This window comes from Camelus ferus, chromosome 16 (genome assembly GCF_009834535.1).
Source record: "Camelus ferus isolate YT-003-E chromosome 16, BCGSAC_Cfer_1.0, whole genome shotgun sequence".
Classification (NCBI taxonomy): domain Eukaryota; kingdom Metazoa; phylum Chordata; class Mammalia; order Artiodactyla; family Camelidae; genus Camelus; species Camelus ferus.
In genome coordinates this window covers 19,324,749-19,334,683 of record NC_045711.1, presented here as the reverse complement: position 1 = coordinate 19,334,683, position 9,935 = coordinate 19,324,749, and the positions used below count along the sequence as shown (strand labels likewise).

Below are 9,935 nucleotides of genomic sequence, written 5' to 3'. Positions count from 1 at the left end.
CTTCCACAGAGGCAGCTCTATTTACATTCCCACCAACAGGTGCCCAAGGGTTTCGGTTTCCCCACGTCCTCACCAACACTTGTTATTTTTGGTTTTTTTCCATCATGGCCATCCTTGTGGGTGGGAGGTGGTACCTCCAGGCGTCTGAAGCACGCGGGGTCTGGTGCAGCAGTGAGTACTCAGAAGATCACTGGGAGGCTGGATAGGCCCCCGGCGGGCAGTACCAGTGACACGCACCTCCCAGGGCTCAGGTCACTGGGATCAGGGCTCTGCCCTGCAGCTCAGCAGCCCGAGATCAGACACTGGGGCACCGGTGCAGAAAGCCCTGCGTGCCTGTGGTCCTGTCCGATGGCAGAACACAGCCCAGAACAGCAAGGCGATGCCCCCCGCCCTCCGCCTCCGTCGTCTCACGTAGCATGTTTATCCCATGGACCCGAACGCGCGCGCGCCCGGGGCGCCTGCCACACGCCCTCTAGGCCCGGGGGCACCGCCAGGAGGTGGAACGGGCGGGGAGGGCAGCACCGTGCTGGTGCAGCAGGGCTACTGTTAACGTCCCCTAGGAACCCGCTCCCTCCACGCTAGCCTCAGACCTGCCCGGCGGCTCCCTCCTGCCAGAGGCCCCCACACGTGTCAGTCCCTCCTGGAACATCCTCGGCCTCCACGTAGCATGGGAGCGTCTACTCAGCTGAAACACGTCACTTTCTCATAGCAGCTTTATTCATAGGAGGTGAAAATTAGAACAGCCCAAATACCCGCCAGCAGGAGAGGGTAGCCAGCGCTGTGCGGACGTTACACGCAGCGAGAAAGCCCCTCTCAGCACCGTGTGCGGCGGCCGCAGGCCTCACACACAGAGCTGCGGGCGGAGAAGCCAGGCCCGGGCTTGGTCTTTGTGAGGCTCAGAAAGAAGCAGTCAGTCCCTGGGGGGGGGGGGGGGGCCAGAGAGGAGTGGTCCTGTGGGGGAGGGGCACAGGGCGCCTCTGGGGTTGGAAGCAGTCTGCATCACGGTCAGGGCGTGGTTGCGTGCTGTGCACGTGGGTACAGGCTCACAAGCTGTGTGCCTGAAATGTGTGTCCTTTGCACAGTACAAAGTGAAAGCAAAGCAGGTTCTCTTCTCTGGGAAGCCTTTTCCCAAAACTAGAACAAACGCCCCACCGTGAGGGGCCAGCCTCCTCCAGGGCTCTGTGATGGTGCCTGTGGTCTGCTCCCCCTCGCCGCAGGCGTCTCTGTCCCCCCAGTACCTGTTTCTGAAGGACCCCCGCGAGGGGGGTGCACCCGGTCCTGCAACGAGCATGCTCTCTGGCACCAGCAGTGTGGCTCGTGCTTGCAACGTGAGCCCCAAACCCAGAGCCGAGAGGGAGCTCACAGACTTGCAGCTGATTAATCTCCCGGCAGCCCAGCTGAGCCGAGAGGCCAGGGAAGGCAGCTTTGTGAAACAGAACCGCCCCCGCCTGCCACTCTTCTTCCAAAACTGCGCCACGCTCCACTAGCTTCTCCAAAAAAAAGACAAAGAATCTTTTCACCTTGAAGTCTCACCACTTATGATCCTTAAAATCATGTGCACGTAACATTTATGTAACTGTGTTCATGTGACACATAAGGCTTGGAGGCTGCCAGTGCGTCCAGGGGCAGAGGACATGTGTGTCGGGGGCGGAGGAGGAGGGAGAGGTGGGGGGCTGCTGGGCCTGGTCTGCCTGCAGCCCCGCAGTCCAGGAACTGCTGAGGACGGGCAGTGACCGCTCAGGGCTCACCTGGCCTGGGACTCTGCTCTCCTGCCAGTGGGGTATTCACTGCCTCCTAGAGGCAAAGCCAGGCCCGTGGAGAGGCAGATGGCTGATAGAGACCAGCTTTCAAATGATTAGAGGAGTGACCTTGAGAGGTGGTGAGCCCCCTGCCCCCAGATGTATGCAAGTAGGGACTAAAAGACCCTTGGTGAGGGATACCATGATGGGAAGAGGATGGGGGCCTCTTGGAGGATCTCAGGGGCCCGGAAGTGTTGTGTCCTACATTTTTTGAAACCCTTCGCCCTTCCTGAAGGAGTCATGCTCGCCAGGCTGCCTGCGACTACAGAGTCTTGGGAGGCAGGGTCCGGGAGGGGCCTTCAAAGTGCTGTTCCCGCCCAGACAGTGGCCGCCGGAGCTCCTGGGCGCAGGCTCCACGGGAGGGCGGTCCACGGCACAGCCCTTCAGCAGGAGAGCTATGTTAACGTGGGCTCTGGAGCCCAACTGTCTGGCTCCAGCTCGTGTGGGAGGCGGGACGGGACCCAGATTGAGGAAGTTTCGATGGGCCTTTCCCAGGGGCAGGAAGGAGGGGCCTCCCGTCCCGACACCCCGTCCTAACTTGAACCAGCACCCTCCCTGTGGGGGGTCTGCTGTGTGCCAGTACCATTTCAGTAGCTCACTGAATCCTCCCGGCCCTTCTCATTGATGCCTCCTCTCATTTTACAGGTAAGGAAATGGAGGCCAAGAGTGGTTCATTAACTTGCTCGAGGTCACACAGCCAGTAAGTGGTAGAATCCAGGAAAGCTGGGATTTGTGGGGGCTCCAGCTCTGCGTGCCTGTGGGTGAGCCGGCGGCCTTCAGCCTCCACCTCTGCTGCAACGGGGCCCACGAGACCCCAGGCCCTCCCAGTGGTGCCTTCTGGAACAGCAGGCGCGTCCGTGATGTCGGCCCCTTCACTCTAGGGAGAAGCTGGTCCCGCCTGGTTAGTGTGGGGTCAGCCCGCAGACCCCTCCGGCCCAGCCTCTCCCGGGCCCCTCGGTGGGCTGGCTCTCCAGGGGGCTGGGGTTCACACACCCAGACAGGATGATCACAGCTGCGTGTCTGCTTCCTGGCGACGTCACCAGGACAAGGGCCAGAAGGGTCTGAGGCTCATCCTGGGAGGGGCACTGGGGCAGGCACCCCCACAGGGCGGGACTCGGGCTGCGTGTACAGTAGGTATCCAGCAGGTGCCTGTGGGGTTGTTGACTGAGCAAGGGAGGAACACACGCTTCAGAATTCGTCTGGGTCAGGAACACTTGAACAGCTCCCGTTCCTTCCTCGGGCCTCAGTCTCCCCACCGGGCCTCCCGGGTGCGGAGGGCACAGCGAGGCAGGTGTGCAGTGGACGCTGCAATGCTCGCCCGGCCCACGGGGGCCCTGCCATCAGGCCTGTGCACCCCGCCCCATGGCCTCCGCGTGTGCTTCCCTGCAGGGCTCACTCCGCACCCTCGCTGGGCACCCGGGGCAGAGCCATGGGGCCTCAGCTGATGACCGCCAGGGCAGGGTCTGGACGCCCAGGCCCTCCTCAGCACCTCCTGAGATGGAATTTCTGCCCCAAGCCTCCTGCAGTTTCTGATTTTATTCTCCTGAGTAAACCACTCACACTCAAGTATTTGTCTGGGCGGTGGCTTCCAGAATCACCTGAGACGCAGGCATGAATCTGCCCCCACAGAACCTGAGCCCACCTGACACTACTGCGTAACAGAACCTTTCCTATCTCATCTCAGAAAAAGCACCTGCAGTTAACAGACGGTGGTGTTTACCTGTGGTTTGGGGGGAGAGGCCCGTGCCCTCCCCGAGTGTGTGCTGCTTGGTGCTAATGACGGTGGAGAACCAGTAACATCAGTGAAGCCTGTTTAAAGCATTTTGTTTCAGAAATCAAACTCGCTTGCTTCTGGGAGTTGCTAGTGTTGGAGAGTTCCTTGTCTTTCAGAATCCCAAATAAGGCAGAAGAAAACTGGGCCTGGATGTTGAGCAAGAGCCTGCTCATGGCCTGTCAATATCTGGCCTCCTCTTGTCTCACCGTGACCAGGTGAGCATGTGAAAGACTACGTTTCCTGCTCCTCCAGCAGATAGGACGGCTAATGAGATACAGGCAGAAGTTGTCGGGCAGGCCTTCCAGTAACGCTCCAAAAGCCCCTTTTATCCTCGTCTTTTTCCTTCTTGCCTGGAACACATGCATGATGGCTGGCACTCCAGTGGCCATTTTGTGACCTTGAGGATGGATCAAAACTCTACATATGGCAGAGAGAGAGCAGATTGTGGGTTCCTGATGGCACTCTAGAACTACGGTACCTGCCCTGGGAGTCCCGGACTTCTTTGACTTGTGGCAGGAGAAAACCTCTATTTCGTCTAAGCCACTATTTTCCAGGTCTCTGCTACCTGTACCTAGGTTCAACTCCTAACTAACATAGATGTCACTACAGGTCTACAGTTTTGGTCTGAAGTCAAACAACAGGATTCTCTCTTCCCAGCCCCTCCTTCAGCAGGGCCACCGGGTCCTGCTCACAGAGAATTGACTACAAGGAGCAGGTGACCCTTTACATCACTGGGAAAACTACACCAGCTTTGGGGCCGAGGCCTGCTTAAGACAATTGGAGAATTGCACCTTCTGGGGTAGGGCCAGAGGGGGGACAAGCAGCACCTGTGGAGCTCCTGGTTCTGCACAGAAAAGGGAGAAAGTGAACACTTAGTCCCGTCTCTCCCTCTGTGGGCCCTGCAGCCTCCACCTAATTACAGTAACAAAGAATCAAAGTGCCCCGACAGCACTGTTCATAGCAGCCGGGAAAACGGTGGAAACGCCGAAGGTCCGTGCGAGGTGAAGTGGATACACGTGTGTGTCCAGCCAGTGGGTGCGACACAGCGAGGCAGCCGAACCTCCGCGGTGCTCATGGAAGCAGCTGCCTCTTGTAGGAATCATGCCCGAGCGAAGAAGGCAGACATGGGAGATTATCGCCTGTATGACTTCATTCTGAACGTAAAGTTCAAAACCAGGCAAAACTGATCTGGGGGTGGGAGGTCCGGACAGCTGTCCCCCGTGGGAAAGGCAGCCAGTGACGTTCCGTTTCTTATCTGGGCTGCAGTCGCACAGTGGGCTCACTTTTCCTGTGTAACAAGGGTTCGTGCACGTTTGCACTTGTGGAGCGTCAGTGGTGATGGCGACAGCGGAGGAAGTAGCCTCGTGGGGCAGACGTAGAAGGAAGTACCGGCGGGCTCGGCACACGGCGGGGCTCGATAAGCCGTGCTACGACGATCCGTGTGGAACTTTGGATGGGAAGGGCTGGCTGCTCCCCAGCGTCTGGGCCAGCTTTGCAAAGGGCGAAAGGTGAGAGTGAACGTCGCCGTGGTACTTGTGGTGCCGTGGCTGGAGCAGGGTGGCGGGTGGACACACAGGTCAAGCCAGGCAGCGCAAACCCACCCCCAGCCCCCACCCGGGAGGCAGCAGGTCTCTGTGTCACAGGGCCAGGGCAGCAGCAGGGAGGCCCACATGCTAGTTCCCAGGGCGAGGTCACAGTTCACACACGTGAGGCCTCTCTACCCTAGTTCCATAAGCTGGTTGTCACCACTGCAGTCAGAGCGTTGATGGGGTTCTTTTGGTTGCAAATGAAAATCAACTCAAACAGTCTTAATGAGAGATTGATGGGAGGAGGGGAAGGGGAGGGAGAAGGGGAGGGGCTTGTTGCTTCAGTGTCTCAGTCTGAGCTCCTCGCAAAGTCGCATATTTGGGGGTGGCCCCAGAGAGCACTGTGTGGTTTGGCAGGGAACACGGATGCAGGTGCTTTAATGAGCAGGTGCCACTGGGGGCGCTCCATCTCGGGCGAACCCTGACTCCTGGGGAGCCGGGCAGCAAGCTCCCCTGCCCTCACTGGCTGAGAGTCACTCTGGGGCACTGACTCTGGCCATCCAGCCTGCCACACACACGTGCAGTTCCCCCCAGCAAGTTCTGCGGGGACATCTGTCCGAGAGGGCCAAGGAGACACCGGCAGGGACCAGGTCACGGGAAGGCAGGCGGCTGGCCTAGGGCCCTGGGGGTGTCACTGGCTGTCCCCCCTCCCCATGCCTTGGCTCAGCTTCCCACGTGCTCAGCCTTTCCGGGGGGTGCCCCCTCCGCCCTCCCAGCTCCCCTCCGTCCCTTGGAAAGGGGGCTGCCCCTGCTGTTCCAGCAAAAGTCACACACGTGGGACTTCTGGGCCCAGACTGGCCACATGTCCTTTCTTGAACCAATGACTGCAGTAACTGGGGGTGTTACCTGCTCAGCTAGACCCCCAGTCATGTGCTCAGACCTGAAGGGAGGCAGGCCTGGCCCCCCAGACAGAACAGGGTCAATGGCACAGGTGCGGTGGCTTCCCAGGGAAAACTCAGGTGCTGTGTAAGCCAGGTGGGCACAAGTGCAGGTGTGACTCTACCTATTTACCAGGTGAGAAGACTGAGGCTTGTACAGGGCGTGCACAAGCTGGTCAGTGATGGAGCCGGGTTCAAACTCAGGTCTATCGATTCCAAAGCCCCCACTTGAAAAGTGGTGTGTGTGTGTGTGTGTGTGTGTGTGTGTGTGTGTGTGTGTGTGTGAGAGAGAGAGATTATAGAAGGGTTTCATAAATATTTTCCTTGTACAAAAATTCAAACATTGTGGAACATCCTTCTGGCATCTCTGACCCCCAAGTCCTGGTCCTCTCCCCAGGACAGAGAGCTGCCCGTGTGGCACCTCTGGGAGCCCCCCTCTGCGTGGGCTCAGCCCCAAAGGCACCTGACGTGCAGGACGCAGCACGGATGGGCAGATGTCGGTCTGGACGGCCGGACGGCTGTGGCGCCTCTGCACACCCCGTCTCGAGGTCTGCTTCCAAGCTGCTGCTCGTTTGCCTTTCCTTGCTGATTTGCGCTGTCCTTCTGCACAGTAGGTTTGACCGTCCACCCGTCCTGGGTGACAGGTCACAAGCGCTGTCTCAGCTGATCATCTCACTTTCAGCCCCACTGACAGGGGTTTGTGCATTTGTTTTGTCTCATGCTTGGCGTTCGGGGGTTTTTCGTGCTCACGGAAGCAGACTTGTCATTCCTTCCCACTGCCGTGTCTGGTTGCCGTGTGAGGAATTCCCTGCTGTTCAGACCCGCCTGCGGTTCCCTCTGGGTTGACTCCCCTCTGTCCCCTTCACGGAAAGCCAGGGGCCCTCCTCCGCCCCCGCCCCACCAGAGCAAGCTCCGAGCACCCCACCAGGACCCCCACCCTCCCTTCCACTTCCCTGACCTGACAGCTTCAGATCCTTTTCCATTATCGGCTGTTACAAGCTATTGAACATAGTTCCCTGTGCTGCACAGTAGGTCCTTGTTGTTTATCTGTTTTATGCATAGTAGTGTGTACCTGCACGTCCCAAACTCCTAATATATCCCTCCCCTCCTCCTTTCCCCGCGGTAACCGTAAGTTTGTTTTCCACGTCTGTGAGTCTGTTTCTGTTTTGTGAGTAAGTCCATTTGTGTCTTATTTTAGGTTCCACAATAAGTGACATCATATGGTACTTGTGTTTCATAGTGTGACAGTCTCCAATTCCACCCATGGTGCCGCAAATGGCATTGTTTTATTCTTTTCTGTGGCTGAGTAGTATTCCACTTTTTTCTTTTTTTCCTATTTTTCCTACTGTCTTTAATTAAACCTTTTAGCATATTCCTTTCTTTTTTTGGTAGCAGGACCTTGTGCACGCTGAGCGTGTGTTCTACCCCTGAGCATGCTCCCCCTGGCCCCCGCGACACCGCAGTGTCTTCGTCCAGTCATCCGCTGACAGATTCCAGGTTGGCTTCCGTGCCTTGGCTGTTGGGAACAGTGCCACTGTGAATGCTGGGTGCACGGGAGCAATCCTGTTAAGTGCAGTCAACACACCTGCTCGTCCCCACGCCTCCCAGCCCAGACCGGGGTCAGCATGCAAGGTCGTTATTTCTCCAGGATGGAGTCACCCAGCCGGTCCACATGATACTGGAACCGTCTAGAAACATCTGTGGCTTTGCCCCACGCCTGCTCCTGCTGGTGCCTCCTTCCTGCCTTCTCAGGCCAGTCTCCCCCACACCGGTCCACGTGCAGCATCTCCAATGGCCCGTCCACGGCCGGGGCAGCACCTCACCGCAGACCCGGCTTGCCACCGGCCCCGTGGCCTCATGGACAGGAGTCTGGAGAAGCCTCCACGTGCGCTTCTGCAGCAGGCTGCGCGGTCCTCTTGCAAACAGGCTGTTGGGAGGCTGCTCTCCTTGCATGCTGGCCGGCGGCAGGGGGCGTCAGGGCATGAACAGCCTTGAAAACATCTCCCCAGACGGAGCAGCTGTAGGAAAAAGGTCACGGTCAAAACCCCATCCCGCCGGGTTGGCTTCCAGGCCAGGAAGCAGGGGACAAGCTCTGCCTGGGCCCAGTCCCTGGGCACCTGGCCTGGCAGCCTCAGCCTCCGTGTTATTCCTGGCTCCCGGGACCGGGGCTTTCCGGTGCCCACGCCAGGGTGGCCTGCGTGGCCGGGAGCAGATGTTTCCCTCTGTGCCATCTGTGGGCTTGAGGGACCCCGCCCCGCAGGTGGCAGGAAGGGGTCCCCTGCGGCTGCAGCCAGTCTGGCCCTAACTTTCCACTCCTATTTTCTTTGGCAAAGGGCCCCCGACTAACGTGACAGGGGTCAGAGGGTCTGCTCCCAGGGGCACTGGCAGATGGCTGGTTCCCAGCTTCCCTGCCGTCTGCTCAGGTCAACACACATTCATAGAGCACCTGCTGTATTTTCTTGCTTCACTTGGGAGACTTTGCTGAGTGCCTGCTGTGCGCTTGGCTCTTCTGTGTCCTGGGGATGCAGTCTGGAGCAAAGGTGTCACTTCAAGGCCTCAGGGAAGACAAGCTAGAAATGCAAGAAATGTCGGAGGACCACCAGTCGTCCTGTGGTGGGGGGTGCGTGGCCAGCAGCGGGAGGCTCCGGCCCACAGAGGATCCATGAGGCCAGCCGGGCCCCGACCAGGCCAGGGCTGCAGCTGGAGGCCGGCGGCTGACTGCACCTCCTGTGACAGCTTCTCTCTGGAAGGGCCATTGAGCAGTGCACCCCCACAGCTGCCACAGCAAGATGGGGTGCCGCTGACATCCCACTGGGGGAGGCAGGGGACAGACCACGTACCAACCGCACCGCTTCCAGTACAGTCCCAGTGCCGGTGTCTGGAAGGAAGGATGCATGCTCCCCCCACCCCGCTGCTGAGGATGGGGACGTGGTGGGGAACCCTCTGGAGCTGCATGGGTGAGAGAAACACCCCAGGGTGGCCAGAGCGGAGCCTGGTCCCCCGTGACCGCTCGGAGCAGAGTCTCCTCGCCAGCCCTGCACAGCACGCTCTCCCCCTGAGCGGGAGACGCGAATTTCCATCTTTCTCAGCCACCGGTGTTACATGTGGCCTAACCTACATCTAAATACACGGCCCGAGCTCTTTGTCCACAACAGGACTCTGTCCAACAAGTGGTGGCTGGAGAAAGCTGCCATCAGCCCGCAAGCCCAGCCCTCAGCACAGAGGCTCAGTTGAGGGGAGGGAGGGCGAGCTCTCCGGGCGCACGATGACTCTGTCCGTTGGTACAATGTGCATAAAGTAAAATTTGCCATTTTAACCATTTTAGGAGTGCAGCTCAGTGGCATTAAGCACTTTCACACTGTTGTGCAGCCATCGCCACCGTCCGTCTCAGAACTGTTTCATCGTCCCAAACTGAGACTCTGTCCCCATGAGACACTCCCTCCGTGTCTCCCCCTCCGCAGCCCCGGTGCCCACCCTTCTTCTTGCCGTCTCTGGATTTGACCACGCGAGGGACCTCATACACGTGGGGTCACATGGTGTTTGTCCTTCTGTGTCTGGATCATTTCCCTTAGCACAGTGTCCTCAAGGTTCATCCACGCTGGAGCACGTGTCAGAGTCTCCTTCCTTTTTGCTGTGTGGATGGACCACATTTTGTTACCCGTTTGTCCGGTGATGACACTCTGGTGGCTTCCGTCTTCGTCTGTCGTGAAAGATGCCGCCGTGAACGTGGGGTGCAAGCGTCTACTGGAGTCCTTGCTTTCAGTTCTTTTTGGTGTGTTTATGCTCAGAAGTGGAATTGCTATATAACGTGTTAATTCCACGCATGGCTTTCTAACCCGTTTTTAACTTTCCTGGAGCCTGAGTTCTAACAGGGCCGAGTCCCTCCCAGCCCAGCGGG

At 58.6% G+C, this 9,935-nt stretch overlaps 1 long non-coding RNA gene across 2 annotated transcripts; it reads left to right on the top strand.

The window, feature by feature from the left end:
• The first annotated feature begins 2,447 nt into the window (after window positions 1–2,447).
• On the top strand, window positions 2,448–9,357 carry LOC116669349. Of its 2 annotated transcripts, none has more exons than XR_004326744.1 (2): window positions 2,448–5,081; window positions 7,433–9,357. It is a non-coding gene; the product is annotated as an uncharacterized LOC116669349 (long non-coding RNA). The 2 variants fall into 2 exon arrangements; XR_004326745.1 differs by having other exon boundaries at window positions 7,430–9,357.
• Window positions 9,358–9,935: the final 578 nt, after the last annotated feature.